Source organism: Myotis lucifugus, unplaced genomic scaffold (genome assembly GCF_000147115.1).
Source record: "Myotis lucifugus unplaced genomic scaffold, Myoluc2.0 scaffold_39, whole genome shotgun sequence".
NCBI lineage: Eukaryota > Metazoa > Chordata > Mammalia > Chiroptera > Vespertilionidae > Myotis > Myotis lucifugus.
Window position 1 is genome coordinate 8,290,517 of NW_005871087.1, and position 26,192 is coordinate 8,316,708.

Below are 26,192 nucleotides of genomic sequence, written 5' to 3' on the forward strand. Positions count from 1 at the left end.
CTTTAATTGCATTGCTTTTACAACCTTATCAAAAACACACACACATATATATATTCCAAGATATTTAATGGGAGGAATAGGGAAAAAAATGTCTATTCCATCATCTGAAAAACAGAAACCCTTACTTACAGACTTTGTAACTCTTCCTCACCCAGCCCAGCCAGGAGAAGAGAGGCACCTTGAAGTTTAAATGTCTTACCTTAAGCTCTGTGTATGGAAATGATGTAGATGCTTCCACATGCAGAGTCAAGGGCAGATATGGAGTTCGAGGCATCCCTGATTTTTCCCAGCTTCCCTCTCTCTGACCCACTTTGCCATTTTGAAACAACACACTATCTTCCAAAATGAGCTGCTCCAGATACTTGGTTAGTGGGCCACAGAAATGCAAGTAAACAAGCCTGTTTCCTGACAGCCCCCATCACCTAGAGGGAGTTTTTTTTAGCTTTTTCCTCCTGCGGGACTTTTAATTACCATGAGGAACCACAAATTGCCATGAATCATTTGAGATGCAGGGTCAGCCAGCCCATCTACCTGTACTGTGGGAGGCTCGGTTTTATTAGTGCTAACCAGGCCTGATAAATGGATGTCAAGGCAGTCTCGGATTTCTTTAGAGAAGCAGCTCTGTAATTACTTAGCAAGTTATTCACTTATTCTGGCTGAGTTGTCACTGGACTTGGTTTTCACTGATGCCAGCTCATAGAGAGAACAGCAAAGAGGTACACAAAAAGGGGACATAGAGTCTGTCACTGAGAGAGAGTGAGGAAGAAATGGTCCCCTACCCTTTGAATCAGACAGAATTGCCAGTAGGGGTATGTAAGCGTGGGGAAAGAAGGAATGGGTCACATGAGGTCATGCAGGCACTTCCCACCTCAGTGTCCTCACTTCTCAGCATTCTCTGAGTTGGGATGGTAAATGTTACCCTCCTTATCTCTTAGGGTTTTTGTGAGGTACACTGTCTACTCCTCCAATAAGTGAGTACAAAGCCCTCAGAATTGTAAAATCTGCCTTTGTCCCTGCTTCCTCTGAGTCCTTTTTGCTTCTCCATCTTCCTCTCCCTTATATTCCATTCAGGGCATTAAGAAGGAAATGGAGAGAGAAAGAAATTTTAGGATCAATGGAGTATAATGGATTAGGCCATGTGATACCAGGTTGTTTTTTTTAATGATAAGCCTTGGGGGCATGGGAACAGCAGAGGAAAGGGGCGATACAAATGGGAAGAGGAATGGGGGTTAAGATGGGAACTTGCATCCATTCATGAAATAAGTGTTAATCACTTACCATATGCCAGTTCCTATGCTAGACCAGAATGGAAGGATATACGTGGGCTGGTCCTCAATAGGATTCCTGTGTAGAAGAATAGGCCATGACACAAAGAATTATTATAAATACAAGTATTATCAAAGAGACTTACGCAAGTGTCTTTGAGCACCTAGCAGTCTTCATTCTACCTAGATGTTCAGGGAAGGAAAATGCCACTGAGATGATCACATTCAAGCTAAGTTTTATAAAGGATGAGTAAGAGTTAAGGAAAAGGGATAGGGAATATTAGATGCAGGAAATGTGAGGAGACAAGTTTGTAGCATCAAGGATTGGAAGTAACAATAGAAGGGTTAAAATTTGCCATTGGTAAGGCAACCATTAGAAAAGAGAGGGACAAAACAGATACCAGCAAATACAATTTGAGAGCAAGGTAAAGTTTGATGTGTTTTAAGTTATACCTAAATTGAGTCTACATGGGTTTCTTTTTAAGTTTGCAACATTTCATTTAAGAACCCAAATTCCCTCAACTTGCCTTTGTTCTTAAAGCATCAGAAGCTTTTTGTCTTGAGAGAGAAGAATGAAACTATTTTTGTCTCTTGATCCCTTTACATCCATAGACCATGTGAGGCACATGGTGCCATGTTGACTCACCTGTTTTTTTATTGGATTTGATAGGCATGAGCCCTGGAATTTTTTCAAGAGTATGAGAGGGCAGAACAGGAGGAAATTGAGAAGTTATTGTTGAAAGTGGATGTCATCAAAGGATTGGCATTGATTCTTGCATTTGTATGCGTTTAACTCCACTAGGATCCTTGTTCTGGACCTCTAACCGCTGACCACAGGTACCAGCATCCCAATGATACTATCTACACTAAACGTGTTACAATGTAGTAGAATTTAAAACTCTGAATATTCTTTCATTTTCAACTGTACAGTACTGAGATTCCACTTCACGAGAATAATTCCATATGGCTTTCCCTAAAATAGAAAATACCACTCATTTATTTTTACCATCAAAAAAGGCTTCCCTTCCTTGTCATATTTGGTTTTTCAAAAGACAAAGACATGATATTTTTATATCCGTGTTTTATTGTGTCCCTAGTCTGAAAGCTTGAGAAAATAAAAATTACATTGGGGAGCAAAATTGTGTTTTGCTATTATAGAATTATGCATGGCTCTGAAATAATAACCCCCTGCCGGGTTAACATGCCATCTCTAGAAGCCGTAATAGAGTTAAAGTTTAACTGTCAGTGAATGAAATAGGGCCCATTCAGCCTATCAAAAGGGTGAGGGTCAGTTTAGATGCCTGAATTCTAATATTATCAGTGCAATTCACCTTTGAATTTCAGGGCACTAAAATGGTTTCCTTTCTGTAGTCTAATTCAACAAATGAATAGGAACATTGTGCCCTACTTACTACAAGGGGAGAGAGAGAGAGATGGTAGAATAACCCCATTAAAACAATTTAAGTGTTTAAGAAGAAAGGTGCTTTATATATACCAAGCATTATTATTCATCATCAGAAATTTTGCCCACTCCCACAGTTTTCCTTGTATCTGCAGTTCCCAGTAAGTAACATTTTAACATTTGATGCTATCATGCAATTGTAATAGAGGAATATTAAACTAGAAAAAAAAAGAACACCGAACACATGGAAATGTCTATACACTGTATTCTACCACATCATGTAATTTAAAATTCAGAAAGTCTACAAGATTGGTATAATTTGAGCCTATTTAAAGATACTCTGTCATTTTGGAGTAAACATTGTTTCTCAGAAAAACTAGATACTTTATGTATGAGGGTGTGACATTTAAAATAAATAACCTGTTCAAATGAGAATAGAAAGTTAATGTGTAGATTGGGTGGTACCCATCTGTCAGAGATGCCTTCCGGAAACTGGGTGTATTCACTCTATTGAGAATCCTGGGATTTGCATGGTGGGTGAGGGGTTAAGAACAAGATGACAGAGGAACCTCATTTGTCTGCCAGCAAAAAGTGGGTGGGGGACAGAGTGGGATTTTGCTTTGACTTGGCTCCTTGGACTATGCCAAGGGCTTAACTTAAAAAAGTAAATAAGAATTACCTATTATGCCCTAACCTGTGTGGCTCAGTAGATAGAACGTTGGCCCATGGGCTGAAAGGTCCCAGGTTCGATTCCAGTCAAGGGCACGTACCTTGGTTGCGGGCACATCCCCAATAGGGGGTGTGCAGGAGGCAGCTGATTGATGTTTCTCTCTCATCGATGTTTCTAACTTTCTATGCCTCTTCCTTCCTCTCTGTAAAAAAATCAATAAAATATATTTTTTTTAAAAAGAATTACCTATTATGTATATGCAGAAACCTGTGTTTATAATCCTAGCCAGTAGATCTATGAGGAAGATAAAAAGATCTCTCAGTCTTCAAAATGACATCCTATCATTTCCTCATGAGAGCTTCATTCTGTTGGATCTTTAAGTTTCCTTTTATCTTCATGAATTTGCTTTTAAATTAAACATATTTTTGAGTTAGGGCCATTCTTTAAAAAGTTATCAGTAAATATTTTATTGCTAGTGAGCTCCTTCATTCCCAGTTATGAGTAGAAAATCAGCGTATCTTTGGTAGCTGTTTGGGTCACAGGTCCTATGTCTTAGGGTGGGGATAAGAGCACCAGGGGAGTGGTGAGATTTGAATAAAAACTAAACAAAATAGGAGAAGGGAACCTACAATTTGGTTTTGTGCTTCTCAAGTTACGTCATGCAAGCAGATTTGTTGATTTCTGGGTTAAACAAGATTTATTTGCCTACAATGGAGATTCTTCTACTTTCATAACTATCTGTTGTCTATCTACTCATTTCTACACACACACATTAAATGTGTTTCCTCTGTGACAAGAAATATATCAAACATATACAGTATCTTATTTAATTTAGATAACTAATCTATGTCATATATATATTATATAACTAATATACATACATATATATATATATATATATATATATATATATATACATATAATTTTATTTTCCAGTTCCTTACCCTATGTGAGATATTGGAACACAGAACTGTCAGACACCAAAAGCCTTTCTTAACCATTATGCTACATTATTTTTTTTCTTAGCAAATTGTTTAGTAAAATGATTCACGAAGAAAAGTTGTTCTGTGATTTAATATGTTCAGGAAGTGATACCTATTACAATCCCATGTCCTTAGATAATTAGAAATAACATGAACATGTTAAATAATCACATATTTGTGATTAGAAATGTGGTTATATTTGGAATAGTTTTGAGTTGGCTATTATTCTCTCTTTTATAGATGGGGATACTAACACCCAAAGGGCTAATTAATTGATTCAAAGTTGCAGGGCAAGCATGAGATTTCAACTCAGACACTCTAATCTGGAAGACCCCGACTTTCCTAAACACTGTGCTGCCATGCACAATTCTCTTCTAGTGAGAGACATCTCTGTATTGGATTAAAACCCAAAGTAAAACAAACAAACAAAAAAGAAAAAAATCACAGTTCATCACAAATTGGACTCTAAAAACACCATGGCCCTGATATTTCAATTTACTTTCAATACCAATGTTGATATTTATGAATTCCATGGATTTATTTAATTTTTTACTGCTTTATAATGATCCTCAAAAAAACATATACCTTGTATGTTTCTATATTTACATAAATGCAAACAATATATGAGTGTAAGAAATAAATGAAATATTCATAATTATCAGCCAACAAGCATGTGTTCTATGAAAATTTTGTTGTTGTTAATCCTTACCCAAGGATATTTTCCCATTGATCTTTTAGAGAGAGTGGAAGAGAGAGGGAAAGACAGAGAGAAACATTGATGTGAGAGAAACACTTCAGCTGGTTGCCTCCTGCACACACCCTGGTCAGGGACCCAGCCAGGGAGGAGCCTGCAACCAAGGTATGTGCCCTTAACCAGAATCAAACCTGGGACCCTTTGTTCCACAGGTCAATGCTCTATCCACTGAGCAAAATCGACTAGGGTATTTAAAACTATGTTTAACCTTCCAAATTATACATATTCACAATATGGAGTAACACCCTCAATATCTCATTTTCTTTTTTGTTTACAAATAGCATTTATGTTTGTCAGCAAATGTCTTCTGTTGTTTGAATGGTACAATACGTTTAGAAGAGGAATACATTGGGAAAAATACAACTTATTCACATTTGGTCTAGTCAGATAGTGGAGCAAAAATAATTTTAAAAAAGTTTAAATTTGCTTTGTAAATGTATTTTTATAAGGACTTACAAAAGGTTTTTTTTGTAAGGCAAGAGGTTTTATCAGATAAATACTGGAAATGACTTACTATTTTTTAAAAATATTTTTTATTGAGGAAGGGAAAGGGGGGGAGAGAAAGAGAGAGAGAGAGAGAGAGAGAGAGAGAGAGAGAGAGAAACATTGATTAGAGATGGAGCCTGGGGATCAAACCAGCAACCCCCGGGGTGCATGGGACAATGCCCAATTAACTGAGCCATGCTAACCAGGGTGAAACAACTTATTTTCATTATGTTTTTTTTCTGCCTTAGGACTGTAGATCAGAATCAAAACCTTGTGCAAATTTTCTTCTTTTACTTCATTAAAAAATAAGTTGTCATATAGATGCTGGGTAAAATCACAAAACTTTGGAGAAATCAGTCAACTCCAAAAAGTTCACTTAGTTCTGACATTTCTCACATTTCCAATGAACTATGCAGAGAGAGAGACTTGATTAGCATGTGCCATTAATCATTTAGGAGCCTTTCATTTTCAATGAATAGCAACAGTGCTAAATGAAGGCCAAATCAGTGGATGACAGGGTTACTTATTACTTATCTCCTAGAATAAAGTCTGATTTGGAAAAACTGTGATTCTAGCGCCATCCATTTATGATTATTGAAATCGTTTATTTTCTGTGGCACACATGTCATTTGTTGAAATATATTGGCTTTTAAAATTTATGTTTTACTATTCATTTTCACTGTTCAAAGAAAACATGAAGCTTTCTGATCTGCAAGCATATTTAATGGAAATTGTAAGTATTCTGCCTCTCTAAAGAATACTTCCAAGGTAATTTGCCTGCCACCAAAAGACAGAGAAAACCACCAGTCATTGTGTGAAAGGTACAAAACCTGATAAAGGTAAAGGAAAACAAGTATTATTCAGACAAAATTCTAGGTTAGCTTCTGATTAGAGGGCATTAGAATACAAATGCATACAGAAGTGGAGATGAGTCAGGTAGTTCTTGAAAAATTATAGGGCACTTATCACAAAAAGAGATTGATCTTTGCATCAGTCAGGGTCCAGTAAAGAGAGAGAAATCACACAGCAAATTAAATCTGGAAAGTTCAAATGCAAAGAATTGTTCAATAAAAACAGGAGATTAGCTACTAAGAAATAAAAAGAATCCTAACGAATTCAAGAATAGGGTACTGCCCTAACTGGTTTGGCTCAGTGGATAGAGCGTCAGCCTGCGGATTCAAGGGTCCCAGGTTCGATTCCGGTCAAGGGCATGTACCTTGGTTGTGGGCACATCCCCAATAGGGAGTGTGCAGGAGGCAGCTGATCGATGTTTCTCTCTCATCGATGTTTCTAACTCTCTATCCCTCTCCCTTCCTCTCTGTAAAAAAATAAATAAAATATTTTCTTAAAAAAAGAGAAAATAAATACTAAAAAATAAAAATAAAAATAAAATAATAGGGGACTAGCCACCACCTCTAGGGATAAGACCAAGTACTCAAAGAAGGAACACATTTGGAAGCTGTTCCCCAACCCCAACCAAGGTTGAAACTCAGACTTCATTGGGAAAAACAGGTGACAAATGGTCGAGAAATTTGCCAAGGTGCTGCAGGATGGGGCCGGGAGGCAGGAAGCTGCCAGGGAGGTGCTGGTGAAAGCCATTGAAAAGCTGCGTTTAAGGGCGCAGCTATAATTTTCTGAGATACCACCCTCTGGTGAACCACTGCGATGCATCTGCAGGTGAGTGTCCCTGATTGTCCTGCACATCAGCCAGATGCTGCAGGAGCAGGAAGAGCAAAGCACCTGGAACCTGGAAAATATGTCACTTCCTTGGTTGTCTCTCCAGTGTCTTAACATGGCTCCAGATGCAAAGAAGACGTGTTTCCAGGGCCCAGCCACGGTATCACAAAGCAGAGCAAAGAAAGATGGATTTGAAGTTCAGAAGAAATAAATTGGTAACAGACACAATCTTCAAGTATAAAACTGTATTTGCATATGCTTGTTTGAACACACATGCAAACAGCTATACACTATGGACTCCATTCAAAAGGCCAAACTATTAAATTTTTTAGGATTGGCAATTCTAACTGTAGATGAGTAACATCATATCTGCTTAAAAACTGTAATCTTGTTTCTTTAGCAAATATTCACAGAGCTAAATGTATAGTTAGTCCAAACTATCTGAACTACATGAGTTTGAAAAATATTTCCCTATACCAACTTCAGTATTTTTTTTTCAAATGGCTCCAACATCCATTAAGTTGAACAAGGTCACAAACTGGGAATCATTCTAGAAAACTGGTCTCATTCAATCACAATTTTAAAGCAACAAACATATGCTGTCGTTTTTAAAAATACACTATACATATCTCTCTACTCATGCATTCTTTTTTGTCTCCACTAGGACAAGACACCATCCCTTCTTTCCTAGAAAACTTTAATACTTCCCACGTGATTTTTAAAATCCAAATATCATCCTACTATTGTACATTATTTTTAGAAATGACATTTTAAAATTGGGAACTATGCCTTACAAAAGAGTGTATGTAATGTATGTATCTACTATAAAGAATAATAAAAATAAACATCAATGTATCTTTTCTACATTAGACCATTATCAATACCATTGAAAATCTGAGTGACCCTCCCAACCTTGTCTTCTCCAGCCACCCCCATCAAAAGTGACCAATTTTCTGACTGTTGTGTTAATAACTTTGAATAGTTTTCTACACATATATCTCAACACACACACACACACACACACACACACACACATTTAATTGCTTAGTTGCATCTTTAAAACTCTATATAAATAGAATCATGGATTCATGCTCTATAACAGTGATGGTGAACCTATGACATGCGTGTCAAAGGTGACATGCGAACTCATTTTTTTGGTTGATTTTTCTTTGTTAAATGGCATTTAAATATATAAAATAAATATCAAAAATATAAGTCTTTGTTTTACTATGGTTGCAAATATCAAAAAATTTCTATATGTGACACGGCACCAGAGTTAAGTTAGGGTTTTTCAAAATGCTGACACGCCGAGCTCAAAAGGTTCACCATCACTGCTCTATAATGATTGCTTTTTTAAAACTTAAATTTTTGTAGATAAAGTAGCTAAGATTGATTTCCATGGCCATATGGTATTCTCTTTTGTGACTATTACATGCTTTATACTAGTATATCCAGTTTACTGATGAAGGAGATTTAGGAGATTTCTAGTTATTTTTGTGTTTTTTTTCTCTCCTGTGAAAAACAGTGATGTTACAAATGTTTTATACATATCTCCTGGTGCCTGTGGATTTGCTTCTGTTTGACAAATGCTGGACTAGAGAGTGTCAGAGTTTTTTGTTTTTGATACTCTTTTATCTGTGACATGGTAATTTATTGTGGATTTTTCTGCTTATTAATGAGATTTCACAACTTTTCATATATTTAATGGTAATTTATATTTCTTCTTGTGTGAAGAACTTGTTGAAGTCTTATGCTTATTTCAAAAAGTGAATTACTGTATCTCCTTACTGATTTGTAGTAATCATTTCTAAATTCTTGAATTTTTGTCAATTAAATGTGTTGCAAATATATTTTCCCATTAAAAAGCTTTTCTTAGTAGTCTTTAAATACCGCAATTTAAATGAGCATTCTAAATTTTATTATAGTCAAGTTTCTCAAGTTTCCCCCCTGTGTTGTGTGTGTGTGTGTGTGTGTGTGTGTGTGTGTGTGTGTATGTGTTGTGTGTGTGTGTGTTTAGAAAATTCTATAATTTTAATTTTGAGAGTTGAATTGAACAAAAATTATTCTAGCACTGACCGGTTTGTCTCAGTGGATAGAGCCGTCGGGCTCAATTCAGGTCGAGGGCATGTACCTTGAATGCAGGCTCAATCCCCAGTAGGGGGCATGCAGGAGGCAGCTGATCAATGTTTCTATCTCATCCATGTTTCTAACTCTCTATCCCTCTCCCTTCCTCTCTGTAAAAAAATCAATACAATATATTTTTAAAAATTATTCTATATTTTATATTTTCTTGTAAAAGTTAAAAATTATTTTAATGTGTTTTTATTAAGCGTAAATTAATTTTTGTATATACTGGTATTAGGAATATATTTCAATTGTTTTCTTCCATATAAATAACAAAATGTTCCAACACTATTTTTTGAACATTTTAACATTTTCCTATTGATCTGCATTATTAGCCACATCATAAAATGGGTTTTTATGTTTGTTCTGTTCTATAACTTTGATGTATTCTGTGCCATATCACACTACTGTTACTAGTATTAAAAATCTTACCTGGCATTCTTCTTCAGCAGTATCTTGGCTTCTCTGAGCTCTTTGCTAGTCCATAAATCTTTTCAAATCAGCTTGTTAGGTTCTTTGAAATACACCAGTGAGAGCTTGCTTTGCAACTTCATCAAATCTATAGAACTATTTGAGGAAAATTGACAATTTTACTACTTCAATCAGTACTTTTTAAATGTCTCATAACATCACATAAATTTTACCCTTAGGTTTTGAATATCCTTTGTTGTATTCAGTTCTACAATCTTTGATTTTTGCTATTGTAGAAAGCATTTTTGAGTTTTATTTCCTGTTTTTCTTGTAATAGGCAGCTACACAATTGATTTTTTATATTGATTTTGTATTTAATATACACAACTTGCAAACTTGCTAAATTCTAGTCTTGATTTAAGTGTTTTACCTGAATATTCATTTGTGCTTTCTATATTGACAACACATCATTCAAAAATAATGACAATTTTGCTTCCTTTCTGTATTTATTTATTTATTTATTTACTTACTTACTTACTTACTTATTTTTTTACATATATTTTCATTGATTTCAGAGAGGACGGGAGAAGGAGAGAGATACAGAAACATCAACGATGAGAGAGAATCATTGATTGATTGCCTCCTACACACCCCCTAGTAGGGATCAAGCCTGCAACCTGGGCATGTGCCCTTGACCAGAATCGAACCTGGGACCCTTGGGTCTGCATGCCGATGCTCTATCCACTTAGCCAAACCAGCTAGGGCTATTTATTTTTCTTTTCTTATTGATCAGGCTAATACCTCCAGTAAAATGTTGGTTATAAATAGTTATGCTGGGCATTGGCATCTCTGGCCCATTTTTTTTAAAGGGAAAGATTTAAAATTTTTAACATTGCATATATTCGTTTTCTTAATCCTTTCTTTCTTCTTTCTTTTTTGGCTTTTTTGCTATTTATTTTCTGGCACAGGAGCCCTTGTTTCTTTATTACTTTTGTCTTTGTGTTTTAATTTTTTAATATATGAAAATAAATATTTTATATTCTGCATCTGATAATTCCAATATCTGCAGCATTTAATTTTCTGATTCATTAGTTTATTATTTTGGCTAACTCTCCCACAGGTGGCTTATTTTCCCATGCATTTAGTATTATCTCTTGTTCAACTAAACTTAAACAATTTTTGTCATTGAAGATCTTCTATACAAGTTAATGTTGTCAAATATTACTAGTAAGATTAAAGATACATAAGACTTCCAGGTAAAATTTACAAACATTTACTGAGACTTTAAAAAAAAACTATTGTTGGAAATATTTTGCATTTCAAGCAGAATACACATGTTATAGAAAGAAATCATATATTTTAATATCACATTTTTCTTCTTTGGGTCAGAGAATCTCAATTTCTACAGCCTGTTTTCCTGTTTGTTTGTTTGTTTTGTTTTTTTAAAGTCACTGAAGAATCTTTACTCCTTCTGTTGTTTAATCTCCAGCTCACTTTTTATATATATTTTTCTTCTTTATTGATTAAGGTATCACATATGGTGTTTCCTCATCCCCCCATTGCCCCCCACAGCCACTCATGCCCTCACCCCCCTGGTGTCTATGTCCATTGGTTGGGCTTATATGCATGCACACAAGTCCTTTGGTTGATCTCTCCTCCTTACCCTCCCCTCCCCTACCTTCCCTCTAAGGTTTGACAGTCTGATCGATGCTTCTCTATCTCTGGATCTCTTTTTTGTTCATCAGTTTATGTTGCTCATTATATTCCACAAATGAGTGAGATCATGTGATATTTATCTTTCTCTGACTGGCTTATTTCCTGTTTTTAGTTCAGTACAAAAATTAATTTTTGAGTGCTTTTTCTGTACCAGGCAGGATGTTACTTGCTGAAGATAAACATATAAATAAGTTACAGTCCCTGCCTTAATTGAAGCAAATTGTTTCAACAATAGATGTATGAAGAAAGCCCCAGATTACAAGATAACTTGATTTTCTGCAAAGGCAGGTGGTCATATAAATTTCATAGCCATACTAGGAAGTAATGTAATTATTATGCATGGATCTGTGTGCTTTGATTCAGATTCAAGTTCTGAATGGTATTCATATCCTAAAGATATGAGTACAGTTATAATGCTACCTTTTTGCTTATGACTTCTTTGTATCAGCAAGTTGAACTGTACAGGTCCACTTATATGTAGATTTTTCTCAGTAAATATGTACAGTGCTCTATAAGTATTTTCTCTTGTGCCCTTCTTAATAACATTTTATTTCCTCTAGCTTACTTTAATAATACAGTTTATAATACATATAACATATAAAAGATGTGTTGATCAACAATGGTAAGTTTGGGGGGAGTCAAAAGTTATTTTTAATTATATGTTATGAAAACACTCCCCCAATGTGACTTCTTCCTGGAATATCCCGCCTCAGAGAATCTCAATAGAAGGAACATAAGATCTGGAGTCAGACCTCCCTGGGGATGAAACCCAAGCTTGAGTGATTGTTTTTTAACCTCAGTTTTTTAACACACAAAATGGGGTAATAATTGCATCCTCATAAGATTCGTTTTAAGGATTAAATAAAATAATGCATGTGAGGTGCCAGGCCAGGTGTCTCTTACATAGTGTCTCCTCAAGTGATGATAATGGCAGAATTAATCCCATTGAGAAGGTAAATGTCCTTTTAATTGCAACAAGTTCATGATTCCCAGGATGTGAAATAGCACATTTAACTGTTTTCTCCTTCAATGGAATGATGGCATTTCCTCCTTTCAATTCTATATTTTATTTCCCTGGAACTTGTCATTTAAAAAAACGTGGCAAGTTGAATTGTGGGAATGTATTGTGAGATAGCATTCACTGCCATTTGTTTAAAGATCCATGAAATTTAATCAACAATCATTTAGTAATTTTTTGTTGTTTCTAATGAGAGCTGGATATATACAAGAGTATTTTTCTTTCTCAGACTCTGCATGAAAATTTGCTCTGTTAACATATTTTGTTGTGACATCACAATTTTGGTTTTAACAATCCCTTTCTCTCAAGATGAAAATCAGCTAAGCAAAGTAAAGGTATAATTTTCATGAGCAGAAAGAAAGAAAAAATCGTCTCTGGGATTTATTTGCTTTTAGCTTCAAGACCAAATTCTACTTCCTATTAAAATATCTTGATGTACTGTGAGGTCCTCAAATGAATATCTAAATCAAATGTCTGAACTTGCTAATCTCTTCTCTGTTTTCTAAAGGTTGTCTTCCTTCCTGCTGAAATAATAAATGGGTAAATAGTCATGTGTGAGGTGCTTGCATCTTTAATATGCCAACACCTTCAATCTTAGAGGCCTATGGTGGCAGATGGGATGTTTCATAAGCTCTGTGTCAGACAAATTACATTAGCTACCCTGGCCAGCACAGTGACACATAGCACCTTTATGTAGCTCAATTTTGTCTATCTACATCTCCAACCATTTCATTTCAAATCAGCAATAGGACAGCAGAAACTATCATCTCTGAATGGAGTGATAAATCTGTCCACTATGTTTATAAAGCATCAGCCTATATTAATTTCTTCATAGCAATATTTATGATAATAGTCAAACCTTAGAATGGCCAAGCAAAATTATTTTTCCCACAAAACTATTCTTAAAAGGCAGTATCTCTCTGTAGGAGTAGTTTAAGGATCATAAGAGGAAACACTGGAAATAAATTTGAACATTTGTTTGAGTATATGCAGCTGAACAAGTGGGTTCATGACCATTTAAAATATATATATATTTAAAAAAAAATAAATTAGTAACTTGAAGTTTGAAGAACAGATAAATAATTCCTATCACAAACTCTAATGACTCCTGAGTATTTAATGAAATTAGTAACTTGAAGTTTGAAGAACAGATAAATAATTCCTATCACAAACTCTAATGACTAATAGCAACTATATATACATATATATACACATAGATTATACAGATAGACTATATATACATAGATATAGATAGATATAGATTATATATACATATATATATATACACATAGATTATACCGATAGATTATATATACATAGATATAGATAGATATAGATTATATACAGTATGATGGTACATAGAGATAGATAGATAGATGATAGATAGATAGATAGATAGATAGATAGATAGATAGATAGATAGATGATAGATAGATAGATATAGATTATAGATAGATAATAGATAAATAGATAGATAGATGAGTGGATGTGTAGATTAATAGATGGAGTTCAACCTAATCCTGGAAAGTTAAAATCAGTATTTATTTTTCCAGTTTGAATAAAATACCTTCTTGCATAGTGTAAATGCTTAATTTACACAAGCATTTCTAGTTTAAAAGCTTAATTGTAGATTTTGTTTAGAGAGGAATTAACATCAGAAGTTGCCAACATTTAAAGATAGAATGAAATACTTTCAAAGAAAATTATTTACTACAAAGATGAAATTTTGACAGTTCCCTTTTCTCACCAAGACCTTCCTATCACTGTTGCCACCCTATTAACCTCCAGAGCACTTCTCTGGAGGCCAGACTCTGGAGGCCAAGGACTCCCAGCAGGCCCTCCCCATATCCCTAGGGAGCGTCTATAGGAATCTGCTTCCATTCCCAAGACAAGGCGATAATTATTTTTCCTCATGATGTGGCTTGCCTTCACATCTAGTTTATTATACAATTTAGTAGAAACCAAGAAAAGCTTAGGAAATGCCTCATGAATTCACAGATTAAAATCATTGTCTTAATTGGACACTCCTTAATCTCATGAAGGAGGCGATGAATTTATAACTGTGTGACCAAGTGGGGAAAATGACAACTTTTTTTTCCAATTAGTGCACTAAAAATACAACTCCAATGTGCTAGTGATGGGGGGTTAATTAAAACGTAATGTAATGGTAAACTATGTAAATCAGAAATTGCACAAATCATAATAAAATTTCCTAAAATTCTCTCTTTAAAAACAGTAACTTTTCAGGAGACATACCGTTGGGAATGTGAGATCAAAGAAAATCTAGCATGCAAATGAATCCAGCTAGTGATTTAACAAGATCTCTTAAAAAACAAACAAACAAAAAACTCCTGATAAGTCATGATTTATTTTTGCTGAATTATTACCTATTTGAGGAAGAAAAAATATATTTATATCATGAATTTAATTAGTTATCATCTATATATATAAAAGCCTAAGCAACTGGCTGAGCAGCCAAGCTCAACACCAGAGCGAAAACCACACCAGAGGCCAGACCAGCTGTGGGCAAACTACGGCCCGCGGGCCGGATCCAGCCAGTTTGAAATGAATAAAACTAAAAAAAAAAAAAGACCGTACCCTTTTATGTAATGATGTTTACTTTGAATTTATATTAGTTCACACAAACACTCCATCCATGCTTTTGTTCCGGCCCTCCGGTCCAGTTTAAGAACCCATTGTGGCCCTCGAGTCAAAAAGTTTGCCCACCCCTGGGCCAGACGCTCAACACCAGAGTGGAAACCACAGGCATGGAAACATGGAACAGACTGATGAAACTCAGAGGGAAGGGGGGAGCAGGGAGGGCAGGAAGAGATTAACCAAAGATCTTAATTGCATACTAGAGGTGGGGTCCCTTGGCCTGGCCTGTGCCCTCTCGCAATCTGGGATGCCTCGGGGGATGTCAGACTGCTGGTTTCAGCCGGATCCCTGCAAGCCAGGCCAAGGGACCCCGCTGGTGCACGAATCCATGTACCCAGCCTCTAGTAGTTAAATGTGACCACCATTTAGAATTTTTAAAGCTGATGTGATTTGATTGATAGTGGGTCTGTTTTTAAAATGTTTTCCATTATAAAATTAACATAACACATTTTTAGCAATTACTGGAACATAAAAGAAAAACACCTATAATTTTAAAACCTCACATACATTTTGTTGTATTTTTTCCGTCCTTTTTCCTATTCAGCTTTTTTTAAATGTCATGCCGTCAGCCAGTTTATACACAGATGTTTTTCTTATATTTTTTGTTATAGTCAGTATTTTGAGTTTATTAGTCTTTGCAATACTCAATTTTAATGGCTGAAGTGTCTGCAATTATGTAGCTTTAAATCATTTATTTATTATTGGACATTGGTATTTTCTTATCTATAGGTTTTATTATAATTTGAATAAAATTTCCACTTTAAAAATGGTTATAATACTAGCTGAAGCACATATCTTGCAATATTTCTTTTAGGTTATGCTTATTTCTTGTTACAACTTGAAAAAGATATACTTAGTAAACATTTTTTAATTCATAAGTAAATGAGTAATATTACCATTAAGGTCTTTTTTCTAAAACTATCCTCAAAAAGCTTATGAAAAATGTGGAGTCACAAGGAACTGAATTGGATTCCTTCTCTTACTTCCTGGTGATCCATGAAAAACTGCTTGCGTTTTCTTGGCCTTGGTTTTTCCAAGTGTGCCCAAGTACAGAATTAGCATCTACCTTTTGAGTGGTTTTGTTTGAATACTAAACAAGAAATTACACGAAAAGTACTTAATATAGTACCTAACAAATTATAGGTCTCCATAGTATTATCAACTCCTTGAAAGTCGATGTTGATATTGATCATAATATCTACTCAGTCCGTCAATAAATAAGTTAATTAAGTTGCACGTTTCAAAATGTTTATCTAAAAATACATGATTATTTAATTAACATAATTCAGCTAAAGTATGCTGACTAAAACGTCTGTGATGCCTTTTGATCCTCCCGCCCCCGCCCCAGGAATTGGCCAGTATTTGGGGCATCATATAAACTCCCTCTCTAGATCAGCTATCAGTAGGACTGATTGAATTGGCCAGGCAGTCAATCTGAATTGGCTCTTGAGACAGCATTGATCACACAGATGTGTCTCCGGGTGACGTGTATAGCTATAGGCATCCACATCTCACACTCCCGTGAAGACACGAGGATGTAACGTCGTCCTCTCAAGCTTTAATTTGGCAAGGAGCCTCGGCCTCTGAAAGCCAGGATGTGACAGCCGTCTGCGGAGGCACACCGTGTAAAAGACGAGTTATCCAGCGGCAGAGGCAGGGCTCTGCTCTGTCACTACCACCATCATCATTTACTATTTGCCAGGGTGTCCACAATGTGCCTGTGCTTTACAGCCTGCAGGCATCACTGTGCCTCGGACAAGAGAAGCAGGTGACAGTCAGCCCGCGCCACAGAGGCAGCACACACTCAGGCGGCATCCAATGGCCATGCAAGATTTAGAAAGATGCTAGTTACTTCTGAACCTTGACATTGTACATGCTGGTGGGGAACTTGCTTGCCTGCGTAACAGGTCTTTGAAAGGGGAAGTAGAAAAGGTGATATTTGGAAAAAATTTTAAGCAACGATGTTAAAATATCAAAATAAGGGTGAATGTTATTCTGAGAGCTTCCTTCCTTCCTTCCTTCCTTCCTTCCTTCCTTCCTTCCTTCCTTCCTTCCTTCCTTTTCTTTCTTCCTTCCTTCCTTCCTTCCTTCCTTCCTTCCTTCCTTCCTTCCTTCCTTCCTTCCTTCCTTCCTTCCTTCCTTTCTTTCTTTCTTTCTTTCTTTCTTTCTTTCTTTCTTTCTTTCTTTCTGAGGTAAAGAATGTTTGAGGGTTTGCATTATATTTTTCACTTTGCAACCATGCACAAAATAAAGAAAATTGATCAATTGAAAAAAAAGGGGATGGGATGTCTTATTTTTCAAGTGCCACATTTAAGATGTTAAAACACTCTGAGAACTTACTCATTTCTGGGAGGTTGCTGTAGAGTCACGGCAAACAGTCTGTACTGAAGCAAAGATTTATACTTTGATGTGAGTCAATAGTATCAGCAGTTTTAATTTGATTGTATGTTTTTGTCTAACAATTTATTACTGTTTTTAATTGTAAAACTGATAGGAGAAATTATGGAAAGTATAAAAATGTATAAAGAATATAATAATAGCTAATTCCTTAAATTCACTATGTTTAACATTTTGGGTAGTACCTTTCCATTCAATCATTTTTCCATTTAGGAAAAACTTTCCTTTTGAAACTTGAAATTTTCTTTTCATCATTTATTATAGAAGTACTTTCCTATTGAATATTCTAACAAATAATTTCTATTATTTTAATGGCTAATTAATAAGGAATTCTGTATGATTGATAACTAGAAACTATATTCCTGGGACAAAACAGCATGCCTATTTTAAATTTTGATGGATACCAACCAATTCTTAAAAGACACACACACACACAAAATTCACTCCCATAAGTAATACATGATAACTCCCATTTTGTCATGTCCTTGCCAAGCCTGAATACTGGTTTAAGTTTGTTTATGTTTTATTATTGTTATGATTTGCAAATTTCTGTTAAAAAAACATGTTTTTTTTAGAATAGGAACAATCTAAAACGGTCAATCTCTCTATATAAAACCCTAAGATGCAAATAGGCCGAACAGTGCAACAACCGAACTACCGAACAACCGGTCACTATGACGTGCACTGACCACGAGGAGGGGGCGTGTGGAACTTGGCGGGCATCGGCAGCAGGTGGCAGAGCGTGGAAGATGGTGGGCGTCGGCCATGGCGGGATGGTGGAGAAGGTGAGTGGGAGTGCCAGACCAAGGCGGGTTGCTGGTCACTGTCATTGGGGCGAGCCTCTGGTGGTTACTGAAAATTCTTTGCTTCCATGCACCTCGATCCTGCCCAATGCTCACATCTGCTGCCAGCGCCAGCCCCGCTTGCACCTGCTGCTGGCGCTGGAGCCACCGCTTGCATCCACTGTTGGTGCCCTGTGCCAGCCCCAATCGCCCCTCAGGGCTTCTCCACCTCTCCTGCTTATGAGGGGCGATTGGGGCTAGCAGCCACCTCTTTCACCCACTGCTGGCAACGGCCCCACTCTCACCCGCTGCTGGTGCCCTGTGCAGGCCCCAAGCACTTGGCGCCATCAGCCGGTGCGAGCAGTGGCTGCCAGCCCCGATCGCCACTGAGGGCTTCTCTACCTCCTCCTGCTCCTGACGGGCGATCAGGGCAGCAGCTGCCGGCAGACAGGAGACCAGGGGCTGAGTTGGGGGCGCAGAAGATGGGCCAAGACCTGCCTCTCGTGGCCCACAGTTCCTTTCAAGGTGCACAAATTCATGCACTGGGCCCCTAGAAAACATATAAAAGAATAAATGTGTTTTTATGTTTATTGACCATTTTAGATTTTTATTATGTGAATATACTGTTTATTTCACCACTTAAATTTGGCTGTCTTTTTTTTCTGATCTGTGTTAGCCCTTCATATTTTCTGGTGTCAAAGCAAACAATTGCATCAGACAAAATTAAACACACAAGGAAGAGTTTGTTTAAGTCTATTGCAATAGGGTAGAGAGGCCACCACTTAGTGTGAACTCAACTTTGCTGAATCACAGGCAGGAAGGTTTTCAGTGCCGGGGTAAGAGGGAGAACATAGGCTGTGTTTGCTCATTAGCTTTGCCCACAGGATAAGTAAACTTTCGCATATAGTCAGGGCATGGGGTAGTTTCACATGTCAACTCGAACGTTGTCTCCTACTTTCCCACAGAACCTGGGGAATAGGCACTATCTCTCTTGATGTTTATAGCTCAAAGAGCTCGCTTCCAGGTTCTTGAGTAGAAGAGCTTCCTGGGTTACAAAACATGCAAGAAGATTTAGGGAGAGGATTCTGGAAAGGTTGCAGAGTAGGAAGGACCAGGAATCTATCTCCCCACCTAGAAATAGTTGCACTAGAGCCATGGTCGGCAAACCGCAGCTCATGACCCACATGGGGCTCTTTGGCCCCTTGAGTGAGGCTCTTCCACAAAATACCATGTGGGGGCACGCACGTACAGTGCGATTGAAACTTCATGGCCCATGCGCAGAAGTCCGTATTTTGTGGAAGAGTCGGTATTTTGTGGAAGAGCCACACTCAAGGGGCCAATGAGCCGCATGTGGCTCGTGAGCTGCGGTTTGCTGAGCCGCAGTTTGCCGACCACTGCACTAGAGAATCTTATCTGTTATCACCATTTTGGAAACCTGGAGTCTATTGAAAGCTTGAAACCTCCAGTGGAAGACTTGATTGGTAAACTGTGGTTAATTTTGTTCAATTTCATTTCTTAAAACAATAGCAGCTATCTATCCCCCACCCCAGTCATGGCATACAAGCTATGCAAGTGTTCTGTGCATGTAGATCAGTGGTTCTCAACCTTCCTAATGCCGTGACCCTTTAATACAGTTCCTCATGTTGTGGTGACCCCCAACCATAAAATTATTTTCATTGCTACTTCATAACTGTAATTTTGCTACTGTTATGAATCATAATGTAAATATCTGATATGCAGGATGTATTTTCATTGTTACAAATTGAACATAATTAAAGCATAGTGATTAATCACAAAAACAATATGTAATTATATATGTGTTTTCCGATGGTCTTAGGCGACCCCTGTGAAAGGGTCGTTCGACCCCCAAAGGGGTCGAGACCCACAGGTTGAGAACCGCTGACATAGATTGAGGGAACCAGAACAACATCCTTAGAGGATAAGTTCAATCATTATTATTCCCCCCCACACCCCCCTTACAAGGAAAAAACAAGTTCAGAAAGAAAAAAATTACTTTCTTAATGACAGAGATGGGCACAGACAGAGAGTGGATCTCAAACCCAGTTCTTCTAACTTTGTGATTGCAGCTCTTTCAAGTACGCTGTTCTGTCCTTCCCTTTAACTAGGCAAGAAACAGTATGTCACCGTGCTCTTTACATTTCCTTAAGGGCTAACATTAGGACAATGAACAATTAGCTCACTATTATAGAACCAAAAAGCACTTTAATTCTTAGTCACTAAGGCAGAAAGATTGTGCTAACAGAACTTTCAACTAATGAATAACCTTTTATGGTGAATTATAATGCAACACCTGTAACATTTAGCTACAACAATATTTTTAATTTAGCAGAGCTTTCTAAGGTAATGTTAGCCACTTTTGTGAATACCAAGCAGAAAGAAATATTGGAAAAAATTATAATGGCAATCATTACACAGGTGACCTATACTCTCAGAATATTTAAAAGTAAAAGAAAAAGTATTCTATGTTCCCATTTAAGAAATAAAAGAAAGCCAAACAACTCTAGCCCGAGGTAATCTTGAGAAATGACTGATGGTTCAACTGGAAATATTTTTTAGAATTTCCTTTTTTGTTCTCCTCCCTTTTTTCTTGTGATTCCTTTTCCCCATTTCTCTTATCTCATCTGGGGCATTTTGATGACAGGGTCCATTCAGACACTTAAGCATCTCAGAGATATGCATTTTTGAAGTGGTCTTTACTGTCTTTTGAAGATGCTATTAGCTCGGGGGAAAGGGGCAGGAGAGAGAAAACAAACACACAAGAAACTCTTTAATCATAAGCTGAATTTCCAGGTAACAAGTGCAACCCCTAATGTGTCCCTGGGCCACATGCATTCTGTTATGCAGGCGCTGGTTAGTATATGTAGAATATGGATCATTCCTTTTGAGTATCTATAATACTAAAAGCGCAATATGCTAATTAGACCAGACATCCTTCCGGATGACCTTCTGGACGAAGCTGGGGCTGCAAGGGCCAAGCCCCTTGCACGAATTTCGTGCATCAGGCCTCTAGTTAAAATTATAAGAACTGCTTGAGTGCACTGGAGATGGAAACTTGTTTCCTTCGTTGTATTAACAAGCTAGACTGTATGTTGTTAATTTACAGTTGCTTTTTTTTATCCAAAATTCCTCAGAAACATTGGTCATTTGATTCTCTTATAGCAATTAGGAGAATAACACTTGGCATATAGTTAATGGCACACAGGGTTACCAAATATGTATTTGAGGGAAAATACTCTTTCTGAATTGAATAGATAGAGAATTGCCAACATGCAAAACCACTGTGACAAACTGAGCTGGGTAAATTGGCTACCGCAGGTCAGCTTGCAGCCCTGGATGTTGTATCAAATGCAGAACAATGTCATAACAACACTGTTTTTATTTCTACCGTCCCCATGCCCTATAAAGGAAGCCCCCTAGGTGCTAAACAAGATTAATAGCAGTGACAAAGTTGGTGTACAATAAAGTCACAAATAATTTTTAGCCGTCCCAAGCGGATTCATAATATACCCTTTAGTGTGGAAGTCATACACTACAACAAAACAAATCTCCAATAGTGTATATATTATATAATGTATATCTATATATAATTTAGAAGTGCCAATTTCTCTTTAGCAACAGGACAGATTCCTCTTGATCCTTCATTATTTCTTTTTTCTGGTTTCAGCTGTGTTGCTGGGGCTCTTTGCTGAGCATTCATAGTCAGATTAGAAATCCAGATAAACTATGGTCCCTGTTTTAATTAAGATTGGGAGGCAGCTATAGGAGCACTTTAAAAATAAATTACTATTTTCTGCAAAAGAAAATTAGAACATGGGGGACAATAAGAAACAGAATGGAAAAGTAAAGGACACGGGAAAATGCATTGGATGGTGCCATCGATTTTTACCAAAAATTAATTTGTTCTTTGTTGGGAACCTTTCCATCAGGAGAATCTCCATCAAGAGTAACATGACGTTTCCGATGAAAGTCCTCGAGGCAACAGCAGGAAAAATTCTCTCTGTGTTGCAGCAAATGCTCACCCCGAAATTGAACAGGAACGATCAATTCAAGTCCAAACAATAACATTTAAGCAAACAATAAGAAAGACTCCAGGTCAAGGAATGTTATAATTAAAAGGCTGTTTCTTGAGAACTGAGCAAGTTTTGGGTTTTTTTAAAAAAAATTATAACCTGGTTTCAATAAAAAGAAACCTGCTGAAAAGTGTAATGTGTAATCAGACTTCAAAATAATTCACTTTTAGAGAAAAATACTAGTAGTTGTTTTTATGCATTTAATCCAGACTGCAATATTGAACCTGAGTATGCAGAGGATAGAAAGGGCTGCTTTGGAGGATTTCATTACAATTGTTTTGATTGTCTTTGTTACAATTACTTGTAAGATCTTAGAGGACATGTGATTGTTATCTCCATTTCTTTCTTTTTTTTTTAGAAAAAGAAATGAATACAGAGACATCCAATGATATAGTGTATACCCAAGTGGTGGATTTTTGAGTCCTTGTCAAACATAAAGTCCTATAAAATGTGCATTTAAAGAAGGAAATGACAGTATTATAATATTTTCATGAAACAGTTTCTGATTTAATAATACCAAAGTTTAATTTAAATAGTGTATGATTTCTCACCATGGTCCTTAGTTTTGAGATTTGAGTATGACATGTTTCTGTTAATATATGGGTCACCTTGAGTATGTCTGTAATATTTTCAAAGCTTTTTGTTGTTATTGTTATTGTAATTTTAAAATAATTTTAGACTTCATAAGAATTATAAAAATAATACAAAAAATTCTTATATTCTTTATCCAGATTCTCTAAATGTTCACCTTTTACATAACTAGACTTCACTGATCAAATCAAGAAATTAACCTCAATACACTATTAATACTAAAATTTACAGACGAAACCAATTTTGCCAATTAATCCACAAATGTCCTTGTGCTGACCCAGGATCCAGTGTAGGATGAGGGTGCATTTTGTTGCCATGGCTTCTTAATGTCCTATAATCTGGGAAGGGCCTTTCTTTGACCTTTGTCTTTCATAACCTTGATACTTCTTGAGAGTGCTGGGTAAGTTAATTTATACTATGTTTCTTAGTTTGACTTAGTCTGCTGTTTTCTCATGACTGTATTTGAGTAAGAATACCACAGAAGTGATGTTGTGTCATCTCAATGCATCACACTTACCTCTGGCTCAGGGTGCCTTTGTGTCTTATTACTGGTGAAGGTAAGGTGGTATCTTCCAGATTTCTCTATTGTGAAGTTACTATTTTTCCCTTTGTAATTAATAAGAATCATTTGGGGAGGTACTGAGAAACTATGTAAATATCTTTTCTTTGTCCTCATCAGACTTTCGCCTAGCATCCACAGATGATTATTGGCTGAAACAATGATTATATTTCTTTCATTTCTTCTGCATGCATTAGTTGAAATTCTACCTTAAGGAAGAACCATCCCTTACCCATCATTGACTCATTCTTTCATTTTGTTTAAAATCCTTATGAACTCATGACTTTTTATTTTACTCTATGGGTAATTTTATCATTATTTGATTTCTTTCTCATATTTGTTCTCTTGGACACTTCTGAGAATCAATCTGTTAGAAGTGGCAACCGCGCCGCCCCAAACACACACAAAAAAACAACAATACAGCAAACACTGACTCAGGCTATGAAGGTAAATTGGTGTGATCAGGGAAGGTCCCTTTTAGGGCTAAAGTTCTCTGCTATGGATGCTTCCAGACATTGGAATGTGTCTGAGGTGCAATTTGCTTCCATACTTTCTTTGCCTGAGTTCCATTCATCAGCCCAGAGACATTACTGGGTTTGAGAAATGGTTTTTCTGAGCTGAGGTCTGATGATCTGCCCTTAGGCTAAATCTCGGGGCTCAGCCAGCCACTGGCACGATCCACACTTAACCTGCCGCAGGCTGTCACCCAGATGCCTTCACATATCCATTCCTTATATGCCCTGAGAATCCCCAAACACAAACATTTCTTTGATCTCTAGGTTTCTAATTTATCAAAATAATAACATCGCCATTCTCCACTCAGGTGTCCTTTCATGATGCACAGGCTATTTTTTGCATTATCCTAGATACGGATCCTGAGACCAGGATTCTTGTGTAAGGGGTATACATGGGCTATGCAGATAACACGGATAGAGACACGATAAAGGGAATGGAGAGCAGCCAATGGAGGGTGTGCTATTAAGCCATCTGTCACAGTGTGCAACTTAAGCTAAATCCTGCGGAGACTCTGGAAATTGATATGAAACACACACATCATAATTAACCAACCTGCAGTATTAGGCAACAGGGATATTTATATACTAACTAGAGGTTCAGTGCACAAAATTTGTGCACTCAGTTGGGGGTCCCTCAGCCCAACCTGAGCCCTCTCACAGTCCGGAAGCCCTCGGGGGATGTCTGACTGCTGCAGAGGCGGGAAAGGCTCCTGCCACCCCCACTGCGCTCACCAGCTGTGAACCCGGCTCAGGACTTCTGGCTGAGTGGCCCTGTGGGATGCATTGACCACCAGGGGACAGCTCCCGTGTTGAGTGTCTGCCCCCTGGTGGTCAGTGCACATAATAGCGACTGGTCATTCTTCTGTTGGATCGATTTTCATATTAGCCTTTTATTATATAGGATTCTGGAGAACCAATGGTTGAGAGTTGTTCCTGGAGGTGTTAATTCCTTAGTACTCTGCCTGTTGTGTGTGTGCACACACACATATGAGCACACAGGCAGTGGGGTTTTCACAGTTCCAGGGCAGGGGGGGTCGGTTGGGGGCAGCCAGTTTCTGCAGAATTCCAGATACTGGAATTTGGGTAAAAGATACTAGAGTTATGGGTGGGGCACTGATAAGATCTGCTACTCAAATCCTATTGCACGTGTTATTTAATGGTAAAAAGGAATAATTCCAAATAGGTAGATTAGATGTTATTTTCCTTTCATAAGTTAAGTAGCTGAAGTTTGGAGAACCCAAGTGACAGTCTAAGGCAGGGGTCCTCAAACTACGGCCCGCGGGCCACATGCAAATACAAATGTTGTAATTGTTCCCGTTTTGTTTTTTTTTTACTTCAAAATAAGATATGTGCAGTGTGCATAGGAATTTGTTCATAGTTTTTTTTTAAACTATAGTCCGGCTCTCCAACGGTCTGAGGGACAGTGAACTGGCCCCCTGTTTAAAAAGTTTGAGGACCCCTGGTCTAAGGTCACATATGATAGTAAGTAAAGTCACATACTATAATGTATGCACAGGAAGGATAGGGCTAGACAATTGCAGAGCATAGGGGAAAATACAATGTGTTCACTTCCCCCTTCTAGAGCTCAGAGTTGCTGGTATCTGGTTGACCCTTACACAGAAGAGATTTGCTCCTCAGCTTTCTAAGCTGAACCATGGGACCTCTCAACCACATGGAGTCCATAGACTTACTTCACAGTGCAAAATGGCATGAACTATCTCCATTTCTCAGTAATTTATATGTTGCTGCTCTGCTCAGTTGATACCACTGAGTAATGACCTATATTTCATTTCTTACTGATGATACCTGCATACTAGACAGCTTCTATTAAAGTCTTAATGTACCAAAGCAAAGGTAAATGGCTGATCAGGAGATGAGCCCAAAGTTTCCTTATACCAGTAGTCATCTGCCATGAGATATAGTCAAGCTAATGTGAAGGAGAAGGAGAAGGAGAAGGAGAAGGAGAAGGAGAAGGAGAAGGAGAAGGAGGAGAAGGAGAAGGAGAAGGATCCCAGTCAGTGTGGAGGTCATTGTTTGATTCCTGCTCACAGGCCCAGGCCCAGGTTGAAGGATCAATCCACAGTATGGGGTGT